Here is a 14,789-nt window from a genome sequence, read left to right on the forward strand (position 1 = left end):
TTTGGCAGGAAAAGGAAAAGCAGGAACAAAATTGTGGCACATGTTTGGTCCTTGCAAAGAAAGACTTGCAATGCACAACACCTAACCAACCAACAAAAATGGGAACTGAAATGAGATTCTCCTTTGTCTAAGTCTTACAAAAGCATGCTAAACTCATAGAAAGGGGCAAGGAAACTGGAAAACCTTGAGGTTGTGAACAGAACTGTGTTAAATGAATTTCCTTAGTGTCCCTTTTGAGGGCAGCCATTCAGGGAAGTAGCTTAATTCATCCCACTTTTAATCTTTCCCTGCGTTCTCAATTGTTTAGTGTCCGGTGTTTTAGCTATGACTGTTGTTTTATTTTTTGCCAAAGAAAATGAGGAAGTCAGTATTGGTTTTTAAAAAATGCTCCCGAAGCTGAAAGGATTTGCGGCACCATGAGGAGAGCAATAATACCAACCAACCACAGCTCCCAGGGTCTAAACCACCAGCCTGGGAGCACTTAGGGAGGGATCCAGGGCTTTAGCTGAATATGTAAGAGTGGAGGGCCCTGCTGGGCATAGGTGGAAGAAGAGAACCTTGACCTCATGAAGGCTGGACGCCACAGGGGGTGGGAATTTTGAGGGTGGGGAGGTGGGAGGGGGGGTAGATAGAGGTTACATCCACAGAGAAGAAGGAGGAGGGGTGAGGGGATTGGGGGTTCCTGGGTGGGTGGGGGATGGGGTAAGGGGACAACATATGAAATATAAATAAAACATCCAATAAAAACAAAAAAAAAAAGAAAAAAAAATGCTCCCGAAACAGAACTCAAGTTTCCTCCTCATGCCAAGTCGGAAAGAACTTATAGAAGAGAAAGAAAACAATCATTTGAGGGTGGCTCTGTAGAGGACACACCCTGTGATCTGCTGGGGACCATCTACTTGTTTCCCAACATTAAGAATGCAGGCAAATAGTATCACCCACTTTGAGTGTGGCTACTTCTGAGTTAAGGGTTCTGATTCGAAGCCTTTTGAGTACAAAGCATTCCGCATTTGAATGTGTTTACACACTTAGACCCTAGCTGTGATTTAAGCCAAGTAGAACTTTGTGGAATTTTAGGATATGGAAGAAGTGGATCACTGGCATGGGCTATGGGGGTTTATAACCTGGATCTACATCCTGTTCTTTTTAAAAACACAACCTGTTCCATCAAGACATGAGGAGTATGTCACTGTGGCACATCCTGCTAAGATGAAGTGGCCTGCTATCTTGTGTTCCTTCTGCCATAGACTGTCTCCTCTTAGACTATGAACTGAAATAAGCCCTTCTTCCCTAAGTTGCTTTTTTTGTTGCAGCAATGGAAAAGCAACTGACTCAGTCCTTTAAATTATATTGTTTTCAGTAAGAAAACTGATACATGAGTTGGAAGAAAGTGTGTGAATAGTTTTGATATTAATGTTAATATACTGGGCATACTTTGTCCTCAGGGTTTCAGAGAATGTGTCCCAGATCATCTTTCCAGGGTTCTTTGTGTGAGAGAACCATTTTCTTATACCTAATGGTGATATAGCACTGAAACTCGATATGACATCACAATGTTGGATCTTGTTATCCAGATTCCTATGGGCTAACATCTATTTGTCTCATGGTTTTGTGGCTTCACATTTTTAAACCTTTTGGTAGGCAGTGTAGTGAAAATTAAGAACAGGCCACTAGGACATTTGAGGCTCGAGTTCTGGCTTTGCCACTCATTCTTATTTGACTTAACCAATCCAATTTGGGTTTCTCATCATTGCCTTACTGAGAACATGCAAGAAATTGTCGAATGATAGGCCAATACTATGCATTCAATCACCGTAGACATCATTAGTATAAGTATATGTTATATACTGTAAAATCGGGTTAATTTAAATGCTCATATTACATACAGTAAAGAGTGAAATCTACCTGTGATTGATGACAAATCACTGACTCTTTCCTTAAGAGTTAATCCAGTTGGGCCTGCCAATCACTTCGTCAAATGTCCACCCTGCCCGGTGGCTGATGCACTTTAAGTCACACTAAAGAGATGTAAGGAATACTTATCCACTTAAATGAGATAGGAGAGCTTCCCTTCCCAGAATCTCTACCTTTATTATAGTTGCTCCAGGCCCAACAGGAGGTTCTGTTGAGTCTGCCTACCTTTCTCAGTCCTTATCCTGAAAGTCTTGACCTTTCCTTTGTCTTCTCTTCCGGCTTTTTCTTCTGGGTGCTACCCAGCACCTAAGCATACTTTCTCAGGTGCTTTGGGTTTTTCAATTCTTTCTCTGAAGCTCCTGTTCTCATCATATGACTGACTGTCCATGGTGTGGCTGGGCCTTGTGCTGGTGGGGCCCAAATAGCCTTTTCTGTTTCTCTTCTCAGCTTCCTCTTCTGGGCAGCTGCCAAGATTTACAGCTTTGCTTTCCTATTTGTTGGTTCATTGGTTTGTTTGTCTTAGTCACTCCAACCTTCTTTTTGAGTCTATTCTTAAATAATTTTATTAACGAGATTTAAAGAAAACAGCAGCAGACTCCAATTTCCATGGTAATATGCAGCAATACCCCTAAATTTCTGGTAGCACTCCGAATATTAAATATTTTTTATATGACTAAGAATAAAATAGAAATTTCTGACAAAATCCCTGCAAGTTACTCCAGTCCTTGTATAGACACAATGATGTTTCCTAATTATAGGAAAGTAAAAGTAATATAACTTTAAATTTTGTTTTTGTCTTTTGTTTTTCTCTTTTCACTATGTATGGGTGTTCTGCCTACTTGTATATCTGTGTACCACATCGTGTTATGATGCCTGTAGAGGCCTGAGTAAGCTCTTGTATCTTTTGGAACTGAAGTTATGGACCATTGTGAGCCACCACGTGGGTGCTGAGAGTCAAACTTGAATCCTCTGGAACAGTGGCCTGTGCGGTCATCTGCTGATCACTGTCTCTCCAGGCCTGTCTTTTCATGACACTGCAGTGCTTCTGGTAATCCTTTTGAATATCAATGATATTCACAAAGCACTCAAAGAGCAAGGTAGGTAAACATCAATGTGTAAGTCACCAGAATGTGTGAGTCACCAGAAGAAAAGGCAATAGGGTCCTAATTCAGGAGAGCAATGAACAGGAACTGACTACAAAGTATTCTGGCGTTGGCCTGTGGTGGTAGCAGCCAAGTCCTAATTAGTGGATAATGCTGGAGGGCTGAGAGCTCTGTGGGCAGCAGGATCCATTGGTAAGTGCTATATGGCAAAGGTACATGACTCAGAGCAAGTCAGTATCAGCCATGGTTTCTTCATGACTTCTTACTCTAACCTCTGAAAATGATTAAATGTGTCTGGAACTATAAAATGAAATAAATAAAAATCTTCCCTTATGTAAAGAGAGAGAGAGAGAGAGAGAGAGAGAGAAAGAGAGAGAGAGAGAGAGAGAGAGAGAGAGAGAAGGGAAAAAGAAAGAAAAAAGAGGAAAACAAATATATAGAAACTCACATAAAAGACCCCTCCCATACAATATTCCTTTAAAGACAAAAACACAGGAAGCCACCAGTCTGGGACCATCTTCTTAACTGGGTCTCAAGTTTTTATACAGTCACAGCTTTTGAATATGGGCTTTTTTGATCCATTTATCAAAAACTAGAATTTGAACTTATTTGTGTATATTCTCTTTTTTAAAAAGCTGGATACACACAAAGCACAACCAAGATGTGCATATTCAGACATTTAAATCCATGATTTGATAAAGAAGAAAAAATAATTTAAGGTGGGCCTCACACACCAAGGCTGGGAGTTATTTCCTAACACCGCAAAATAAATTCTAAAATTAATGAAATATAAACTGGCATTCAAGAAGCTAGAAAGCTTATAACAAAGTAAGCCAAAATGGGACCTAGAAAACCAAACTTGAAGCCGGGCAGTGGTGGTGCACACCTTCAATCCCAGCACTTGGGAGGCAGAGGCAGGCACATTTCTGAGTTTGAGGCCAGCCTGGTCTACAGAGTGAGTTCCAGGACAGTCAGAGCTATACAGAGAAACCGTGTCTCGGAAAAAAAAAAAAAACCCACAAGAAAACCAAACTTGGTTACACAAAACCTGAAAACAGTAAATTTACACGTGAGTAAGTACTTATAAATAAAGATGGCTGAAAAGGACAGGCAAAAACCTGCTGATTCTAATCAAGAAAAACATTAGACATTTAAATATTTAACATTATGAATAATTTAACTTTTAACCATGATGTAGCTGTGGACTGCCTAGAACATATGCAGCCTTAGGTTTAATCCCAGAACTACACACAAATCAGAAAGCAACTGTCGTAATTCTCTGCTAGTCTATTTAATATTTGGTGAAATATATAATTTTACTACAAAATACATAAACTCAGAAACTGGAAATGGGGAAAAGTTAAAACAACTACAGCAAAAGTATGAATGACCATAAAAGGAAAGAACAAATTGGCCAAACAATTGTTCCCTTTGCCCGCCCTCCCAGAGGTCTCCTGGTAAACAATTAGAAAACTCTTTTCACTGTCAATCATGTTCTTAGTATGTAAGCTATTATAGACTGCATAAAACTGTGGACTTAGCTCGTTCATTACTTGTGGCTAGCACAGTCCACTGCTAACCTCGATGAAGACAGCAAGCAGAAGTGAAAAGAAAGAAGGCAAAATCATAAGTAAAAATTAACAAGTTCACTAGAGCATTAAGAAGTAGACTGGATTTTTAAAGAGTAATTTAGAAGTCCAGTGAGATCTCAACATTAGGAACTTTCAAGACCTTATTATTTATATAAGTACTGTATTTAGATAATTCTCCATGTTTTCCCTATAACCCTCCTATAGCTCCTCTTTTTTCCTCAGATTTGTGGCTTCTTGTTTTATAATTATAAATGTTACGTGTATTAGTAGAATCATCCACATTGAAATGATGATAGAAACAGAAGCACATTTACCATATACAAAAATGCCATTGATAAGACCAAGCACTTTTTAATTTAAGGTCTGTCAGTAAACTAGCAATAGAACTGGCAAATATTGTGTGTCACAAAGCAAACCAATGACCTTAGGTGGATAGTAAGAAACAAACTTAAGTGTAACCATGCTCACTGACTTTTGCAGTAAAATTATTATCGAGGACTATCTAGTAAAAATAGCACACTAACCCGAAAATATCTCATTTCTTATGTAGCATAAGAAACACGACCTAGAACACCCGAGACACTCAATGGAAAGTAGGTCTAGTGGTGACCTGAGCTCAGGAAGGAAGGCAGATACAAAGGAAGACAACTGCCTCATGAGTGAGCTCCCAAACCTTCAGAAATGGTCAGGGAACATCTTTGACTTTATGGATGTAGATATATTTGAATAGAATGAGCAAAATATGAAAAAAATCCATATTGGAATTCAAAGAACTATAAAGTCGATGGAAAAATCTAGATTAACAAAGATCAGAGTAAGATACCCATGTGCCACAGGTGTGAATATGTATGTGCTTTGGTAGTCAGGGGACACTTGTAAGAACTGGTTCTTTCTTTCCATCACGTGAGCCGTAGGGACTGACCTAGGTCGGCAGACTTGATAGGAAGTGCTTTTGCCTTCTGAGTCATCTTGCTGCTGCGGATATGTTTATCAAAGCAGTATTTAAAATGGTAAATCTTTTAGTTACCTGTCCATCAGTAAAGATTTGGTGGTGAACATAAATTTCTGAGAACTATGCAGTCATTAAGCTGTGTGATATAGAGACTATTTAGTCTCTCTGAAATTTCCTATCCTTACTTAAATGCATTGAACTGAGTTGTTTTATATACTCATGACAACCCATAATTCTATTTCTAGTTTTCTTTGTTTTTTTCTTTTATATCTGGCATTTTTGTTACGATATTGTTATTATTCTAGTCCAAAATGCATGTCCTAAGCTCACTATTTGAGTGAATGGTCCCTAGACTGGGGTTCTACCTTGATGGCTGGGTAATATTTAAGACATGGAGCCTGACTGGCAGAAGTAGCTCCCTAGGGCTGGGCCTTTGAAAATTGTACTCACCTCTACATCTAGCCTTCTATCTCTTCTAGCCTTCCTGGACCTCTTTAGTGTAAGGAATCTTTGTGAATACTTTCCAGAGGATGAAGTCTGCCTGTCTGTCCTGCCATAATGGACAGAAGTCTCTCTGGAACCATGAACCAAAATAAACCTTCCTCTCTTAAATTGTTTCTGTCAAGTGTTTGGTCACAAAAACATAAAGGGAGTTAACATAGTTGTGGATGCCATTTATGAGATATTGTAATGCCCATATCTGGAGAAGCAGGCCATAGGATAGGATCAGATCACGCCAATCCACACTGGCGTCTGGGTGATTCTCTGCTGCATAGCACCTTCTGTGTGAAGCCTCGTCCATCTAAACCTCTCTTAATCCTAGGGTGTAGTCCTTCCAGGTACTTGCTATAAATCCTGGGTGTTAGTTAGCAAGCTCTATAATCCCTGTTAACCTCTGAACCTCAAATCCCGCCTAACCTTCTAAAGGGCAACACTCAGTTATTGAGAGCTCAGCTGAACTTGTAGCCTAATTATCTTCTCAATGCATAGGCTTCTTGGAAACCTTCCTGAAAAGGAAATCAGCATCAAACAACAGGGTCCCTTTAAAAACTTATGTTTGTACTTTTACCCTTTGAGATCTTGTTCCTTCTAATCTTGGCTGCTCATACAGCCTTGAACTCCAACTTTGGTCTCATTAGCCCCTGGAAATTACTAAAAACTCAGTTCAACTCCTTTGCCAGTTAAACTCACATGTCTGCTCAGCTTTTTAGCTCTAAAACATGCCTTACTTATAAACCAGAAATGTCTCCAAGGAAAAGGAAACATGAAGGGTTTTGGTTTGCTTTCTTGTATTTTTTTTAAACAACTTGGATGTCCTGTTCATGGCAGTATTGGAACATTCCTCTGCCTTTTGAAAAGGTACTATGTTTGTATTTTGTTCAGTTTTCAAGTTAGCTTTTGGAAGAGCATTTGTTTGGTAAAATAATGATAATGATGATAATAATAATTTACATCAGGAAGGAGATCCTTTATATACTCTAATACTACTAAGCTACTTTTGGCTGTACCTTCAAATATATTCTAATTGTCCCATTCTGCACCAGCTCCTCTGTTACAAATTTGGTACAATCTCCACTTTCCACTCTGTTACAGAAAGACTCAACATTTTGTCCCATGTGGGCTATTGTCCTTCTTTCAACATAAAAAAAAGAGGTATGAAAATTGAAGTGACGCATTGCACAGAACACTACAATTTGTCATTTGTTTTACCAGAAGAAAATTACAAAACCTTTATTTTGATATTCAGATTGCATTTCCCAAAGAGAGCTATCGATTGTCTCCTCCTACCCCTTGTATTTTTCCAGAGCTTTGTCATTCTACAATCAAGAAATAGAGTTTGTGTTTCCTCTCACTCTGTGATGTCTATATTGGTAATCAATAACCGACAGAAGACTATGACTTTCAAAGCTGGTCACACAGTTCCCATGGATTTCTTCCTTATGCTTTTGGAAAGATCACACTTGGGAACCAGGCTTCACTTTATCATAAATTCTAAGACCCTATAGAAAGATTATAAAGAGAGGAAATGAGTCTTGTGTGTCCCAGATTTCTAGATGAGGTCCCAGATTATAGACACTACCAGTTGCAGTCATGTGATAAAATTTCCACTAAGTGGATGATCCAGACCCTTGTTAAACTGCCTTCAACATATGAATTAAACAGATGCCATTTTCACAGATCCCTTAAAAGATATAAATCTATAAGCAAAATAAAGTTAATGTCTTAAACTTCTACTTTCAAGGACAGCCTATGATACGGAAATAAGTAATTGGGACATGTGACCTTTCATAAGGGTTAAGAATGTAACTTACTGATAGAGCAATTATCAAGCATGTGACAGGTCCTAAGTTCAATTCCCAGCACAGCAAAATACAAGTCCCTTGTGATATAACATCCAATAACCTTTTAAAACTCAGTTCTTCCACTTTCTCTCTTATCTGTTTTACTCTGAATTTCTGTTTAAGTGTTTCAAGCATTCCACTACCTCAGGACTTCTATGTCTATTCTATTGTCCACTTGGAATATTTCACCCAAGTGTGGAGCCTAACCTCTTCACTTCTTAAAGTATAAGTTCAAATAAAACTTTGTGAAAACCTGTCTGACTTCATTCTCTGCATAGCACTCATCATTAATGCGAACCTGTATTTATTTTAGTCATGGGTACTTCTTCATAGCAATATAAACCAAATGGCGGGATAAGATTTTTGAGTACTATGAGCTAATTAGAGAAAAAAGACAGCAGGCAATCAATGATTTTTATAAACAAGTGAAGTTTTTTTTTTAATTTTTGCTTTGTGAATTTTTCTATTATATATCTCAATTTTGGTGCACATACTCATTAAAGGGATAGCTTACATGTGGACACATATAGACGTTTTGATCTTCACGTCACAGATATCAGTCTAGGAAAACATTTATTTGCCTTCTCACATAAGCATAGGTCCTGAGATACACTTAGCTCAACATCAAGTCTGCTACACCCACTACCCACCGTGGCTTAGAAGGATCCAGGGATTTTTTTTTTTTTTACATTTCTTTGACTACTCTGGTTGTGTTTTATAAAAATAAAGAGAAAAGGAATATCTTTGGTGGATGTGTACTCAAGTGGGTACCTCTTGGGAAGAGGGTGCCTCTGAGGGCCCATGTTGAGGAATCCCTTTCCCCTGAGGGATCAGCCACATGTATATAGAACTTTACTGGGGCATGGGGAGGAGAGTTGAGGGAGTAGAGACAGAAAAAGGCAGAAAGAGAATAGAGAAGTAGAGGACAGAATAGAGTGAGAGAGAGGGGAGAAGGGGTGAGAGGACAGAGCACGAGCAAGAGAGTGAGGAGCAGGCAAGCAGCCTCTTTTATAGTGAGTTAGGCACACCTGGCCATTGCCAGCTAACTGTGGGGCAGAGCCTAGACAAGATGTCAACAACTCTCCTCACTTCACTGGTACCATGTCTCCTTCCTTGACAGTTGACAGACAATCCAGTAGTGTGATCACTTCACTTCCTACTTTTAAAGAAATATAGATTACTCAGTGACACAAAGAGATGTTGTGTCCAACATGAATGGAAACAAACAAACAGGAAAAGACGTGACTCACTGCTCCTAGGTATGGTGGAGGAGAAAGTTTTTTGTAGATAAGTACATGGGAGAGCATAACCAGATGCAAGGGCGTCTGGAAGAGTCTAGAGAGTCATGTGATGGGAGGGGAAATGGTAAAAGAATGGGTACAGAAAGGAACCAAGGGATGCAGCCAGGAGGCCAAAGTTACAAAAGAGGTGGGTAACCAAAATGGCTGGATTATATAGGGAAGATCTGCCTAGTGCTCTGGGCTGGAGAGTTCTGGGTAGAGGGCAGGTGTGCCAGCTGTACCCTGTAACAGATAAAGACTATGGGAAGCTGGGAGAACCTGGAGGCTACGCCAGCTTTGAAATGTTAAATAGGCTACATCAGCCCTTTATTTCAGGTTTAAAACTTAACATAGGAAACTTAGATAGAAGGCAAGGTGAGAAAATAAGAGGAAAACACTAGAAAATGAAGTTTCCCTTTGCTCCGGCAGCCATAGCTGGTAAGATACCTTCATATGGAGAACGAAGTGCCTTGCTCTGCTTACAAGGATTATAAAAATCTCTGTATACTACTCTTCTGTATCTCACAACCACTTTGTAGTTTTACAACTCTTTGAAATCAGAGCAGATGAACAGTGTTGTTATCCCCCCTTGATCCTTGAGGAGCAAAGCATCAAGAGAGAGCATTTGCGTCAAGTCTTGCTTCATTCCACACATGATTCGTACTTTATTACTGGGTGTGTAAAAGGAAATTTAATATGGAACTTGCATGAAAATGACTATATCTTTGGACTTTTGATTTTTTTAAAAAAAATCTTTATAGAACATATTTATCTTTGGCGATTAGCTCTGAAAAATATAGGAGAATCATAGAAGCCAAAAACTTAACAAATCCAAGCAGGGCCACTAAAAACAAAACAAAACAAAAAGCAAACTGTTCTTTCTAGTGTCTTTATTTCTCATAAAATGTGGATAGGGATTTGTTTAACTAAAAGTGCTTCCTGACAGCAATACTTACTTTAAAAACATTTCAGATTTGATTCGGATTCTTCGCTTACTGTGTAATTAAGGGACAGCAAAAAGAAATTTTCTCTTGTTCCTGGCCTCCTTCTCTTTCTGAAAGTCATCTGGTGAGTCAAAGGACATTAAATACTAAAAGAATATTGAGAGAGCTGCACACTGGTTAGACTGAAATCAAGGAGTATTTCCATCTTCTTATATAGTTGCAACTGAAATTGGCATCCTATTTGGTTTTGTGTGTGTGTGTGTGTGTGTGTGTGTGTGTGTGTGTGTGTGTGTGTAAGAGAGAGAGAGAGGATATGGAATTTGGAACTTGATAGGTGGATCTGGGAGGAACTGGAGGAGGGGAAAGAGGGTTCAGAATATAATGTAATGTTTTCAATTAAAAAAAACTGAAAAATATGAATCTGAAAAGAATAAATTCGAGAGCATGACTAACAACATGGGGTACACAAAGAGAAGACTAATACAGTGCAATGCACACATTTGAGAAGGGAATTTGGTATAACTGAAGACTTGTTGCTATACCTAAGTGCAAAGCTCACTGACATAGAAGGTCTTTCTAGCAGATGGATTTCACAATATTGGACATTGAGAAATTCAGTATGACCTGTGAGTTAGCAGGACACTCTGCTATGCATGCTGGTCTTTTAAAACATTACCATGACAATTGTCAAACACAAAAATGGGACACATGCTGTCTTTCACTTTGTTTTAGGATTATTGTTTAAAATTTCTTGCACAGGTTCTAGCAATTTCTTCAAAATAAGCCCTTCCAACTCAACAGTTTTCTAGTTCACACTTCAAATGGAGAGGCAAAAGATCCACTGATGCTCTGCTGAGTGTGACATTAGGCACTACACCAGTGGATTGCTCACTACCCAGTACTGCCCACTACCTCAAAATTCTGTAACACTCTCCTCAAGACTGAGAGGCTGTGGGAAGTCTGGTGGCAAAACCTCTAATCTGAGCTATCTCAGTTTCTAATTCTGCTAGCTAAAGAAATGTAATTTTACTTGTTTAATATTATTGGTGTGGGGGGGAGGGGTCAAATTTCCCACAATGCACATGTGGAGGTCAGAGGATAACTTTCAGAAATTAGTTCTTGTCTTTCAACTTTAATGCTTATTTTATGAGTTAAACCCAGGTCACCAGGCTTGTGTGGCAAGTCCCTTCACCCACTGAGGCATCTGCCTTCACCTAGAGACTCCACTAATGACTTATAAATTTTATGTTCTTCGACACTTAGGATAAGTAGAAAATAGACTAACTTCTCTAGGAGCTGCGGGAGAAATAAGTCCTCATGGAACCACTTTAAAAAAAAAATGTGTATGTAAGTGTGTAAGCGATTGTGTATGCATGAGTATGGGTGTGGGGCATTCAGACACGCATGCCCAAGATTCCAGGTGTAGCACACCTGCCTTCCATATCATTGGCATTACAGGTGAGTGAACCTTCCACTCCAAGCTCTTCATAGGTTTGGGTGACTCGGGATCTCATACTTATACTGCAAGTGTTTTCACCAGCTGAGCCATCTCCCCAGTCATAAGGGACCACTTTCTCGGCTCCTCCCCAGAGGTTCCCTCTCCTGTGTGGGGTGAGGAAGCCCAGATAATAGCTCTTCTTTGTAGCCATATCTCCTCTAAGGCTGCCATCACTCCTCATTTCTTCACATAGCCGAGAATGGCTGAAACCCTCTCGGAGTATCACGGTACTGCATATCCAAAGTGCCTTTATCCTGTGAGCCCACCACCACCCACCGTATAATTCTTAATAAATATGCCAGAAACTACTTGAGGAAGCTAATCAACATGTCATTCAAGATGTAACCGTTTTGATAGCTATTTGACACTGACTCCCAGGAGCAAGTCCCAGATCCTCTCCTTTAGCTTGTACTGAACCTTTAACTTCCTTAACATGCTTCAGCGAGGGAAAGGCGAGAGCTCTTCACTTATACCTAGAAGTAAGGGCCTTACTTGACTAGAGTATTTGACAAACAAGCCAAAGTTCACGTCAACATTCTTCCATAAAAGTACAAGAACACGAAGTACTCTGGGTCTACCAAAAATCATCAGACGTCCACAGTTTCACAGGACAGGTATGCAAAATATGTTGTGCACACATGGGTACTCGGCATTGTTTGCCCATATGTGTAAATACATAAGAATGTATTTACTGTTCTGAGGTAGGTGTGTGTGTGTGTGTGTGTTCTGAAAATCCCATTGGAAATACTATTTGCTTTCCCCTACTCCCCTCCCTGACTCTAGTTACTCTTAGATCTCAAAACCAGGCTTTGAGCTTAGTTATAAGATAAAACTCAAAATCAAGATAATAAACATGGGCCGTGGGGACAGGAGGAGACAGAGGATAGAAAAAGAACACCACCTTTAGCTTGAAAAGAGACTAGTGTCTGCTGTGGCATGAATAAAAATTCCCACTTTGATGATTTTGGTTTGCTTATGTAGAAAAGAACGACACTAATATCTATCCATATGCTTACTGCACTGCACTCAAGCTACACCCCAATGCTTACTATTTATTTAGACTAATCTGATCTCCATCCAAGATCATCCCAATGTTGCATAGTAATGTGGTCTTGTAGGCTAATGAAGTGCTTTCTCATCAAATGGAATGCAATCTCTTTAGACAAACTCTCCAGTACCATTTGGCTGAACCTTCCTATTATTAACTTTTCATTTGCTTCCTGAAGGGTAGTTTCAGGAAACAACCATGTAAGGGTCAAGTGTGACCAAGATGTCCTCACCTAGTTTATTCTATATCTCCAAAGTAGACATTTTTCCTGGTTGATCCTTCTTTGGTATCCCTGAAAAGCCTGGATTTTTGCTGTCAAGGTGTTATGCTTGAGTAATTTGGGAGCTGGTCTCTAGCCTACCTGGAGCATCTTACCGTGGCTACTCTCACTTATTTCATGGACATGCCTGCCAACTTTTTATATTGTGTCTTTGGCACTAATTTTCTGGCATAACAAAAAACTTAGATAGCAGCTTTAAATAAGAAAAGATTAACCTGGGCTCATTATTTTGGTGGGTTCAGCTCCACGATCACATGGTCCTGCTATCTGAAGGCCTGTGATAAGAAGGCAGAGAATCACGGTTGGGTATGTGGTGCACTGTGACTATGGAACATGGAAAGAAAGGGGGGCCAGGGACAAAACATACGCTTGAAACTTATACCTTCAGCAACTTAATTCCTCTAACCAGGTTCCACAGCTAAAGTGTGCACCACAGCTCACGAGAGCTAGGCATCTGTCCATCATCATTGAGTACCACTGCATCAAGGAGCAAGCCTTCTCATGAGCTTCTGGGAAACACTTTATTTCCAAACCATAACAAACAGCCATTGCAATGAAATACCTGTGTGTTCATTCTTAGGAGTGCCAAGCCTGTTCCTAGAGAACGCAGACACTTGGAGGCTTTGTAAATTCCACTCTTCACTTGAATCTGCCCTATTTATATACATAGATATATATATATATCTCCATACCTTGTACATTATACTGTGCTTTGTCCAAAGATTTTGATGAAAGTTTTGCAAGAAAATTTCTGGTGTGATTCTAACGGGCAGCTAGGCAGATATCTTCTGATTTAAGACTGTCTGTGAGACTTTCCTCACCTCTTAAATTTTAACTCATAGAGTGATGTAATCGCTCTATCTCTTTTTTTCAGTTTCTCTTCTTCTAACACTTGTACTGGAAGTGGAAGGCATCTCTCTCCCTTTCCTGTAATGATGATTACATTTAAACAGGTAGGCTAAAGACGGTGTAAACTTATTTTTAACATATATGCATTTCAGGATGGTGTTTGAATAGAAATTGTGTAGTGTATTCATGCCTAATAAATTACACCAAAACTTAGCAGTTAGAAACAATACTTATTTTCAATATAGTTCAAGATGTTGGGTATCCAGAATTTTCACATTTTCTATTGGGCAGTTTTCTTCTCTACATGATAGAATCTGGGCAGCTCAAATGGGCTTGAAGGACATCTCACTAGAGTAACTGACATGTAGATCTGGCAAGTAAACTTGTCCTTTGGGGGTCTCTCAATTTCATTCATGGGACTTCCTAATAGATTAGCGTGGCTGAGTTCTAAGAAACCTATAGAACAGCTCTAAGCAGTTTCAGAATGGCAGTTCAGCTGTCGAATAATCAGGTCGAGAATGTCAACCTAGATTTAAAATGGATGGAGGGGAAATGGATTTTATAGTTTGGTGAGGAATAGAATTTTTCATCAGGAAGGGATTGATGGCAGCCGTCTTGGAAAATAAACTACATTATGCTCTATGCAGTAATTCAACAGCATAGTCTAACACATGCTTACAATCTTGCCCTGCCTTGCCATGCCCTGCCCTGCCCTGCCCTGCCCTGCCTTGCCTTTGCCTTGCCTTTGCCTTGCCTTTGCCTTGCCTTTGCCTTGCCTTTGCCTTTGCCTTTGCCTTGCCTTGCCTTGCCTTTGCCTTTGCCTTGCCTTGCCTTGCCTTGCCTTGCCTTGCCTTGCCTTGGCCTTGGCCTGGCCTTGCCTTGCCTTGCCTTGCCTTGCCTTGCCTTGCCTTGCCTTGCCTTGCCTTGCCTTGCCTTGCCATGCCTTGCCTTGCCTTGCCTTGCCTTGCCTTGCCTTGCCTTGCCTTG

The sequence above is a fragment of the Grammomys surdaster genome, unplaced genomic scaffold (genome assembly GCF_004785775.1).
Source record: "Grammomys surdaster isolate TR1022 unplaced genomic scaffold, NIH_TR_1.0 126124, whole genome shotgun sequence".
Taxonomy (NCBI): domain Eukaryota; kingdom Metazoa; phylum Chordata; class Mammalia; order Rodentia; family Muridae; genus Grammomys; species Grammomys surdaster.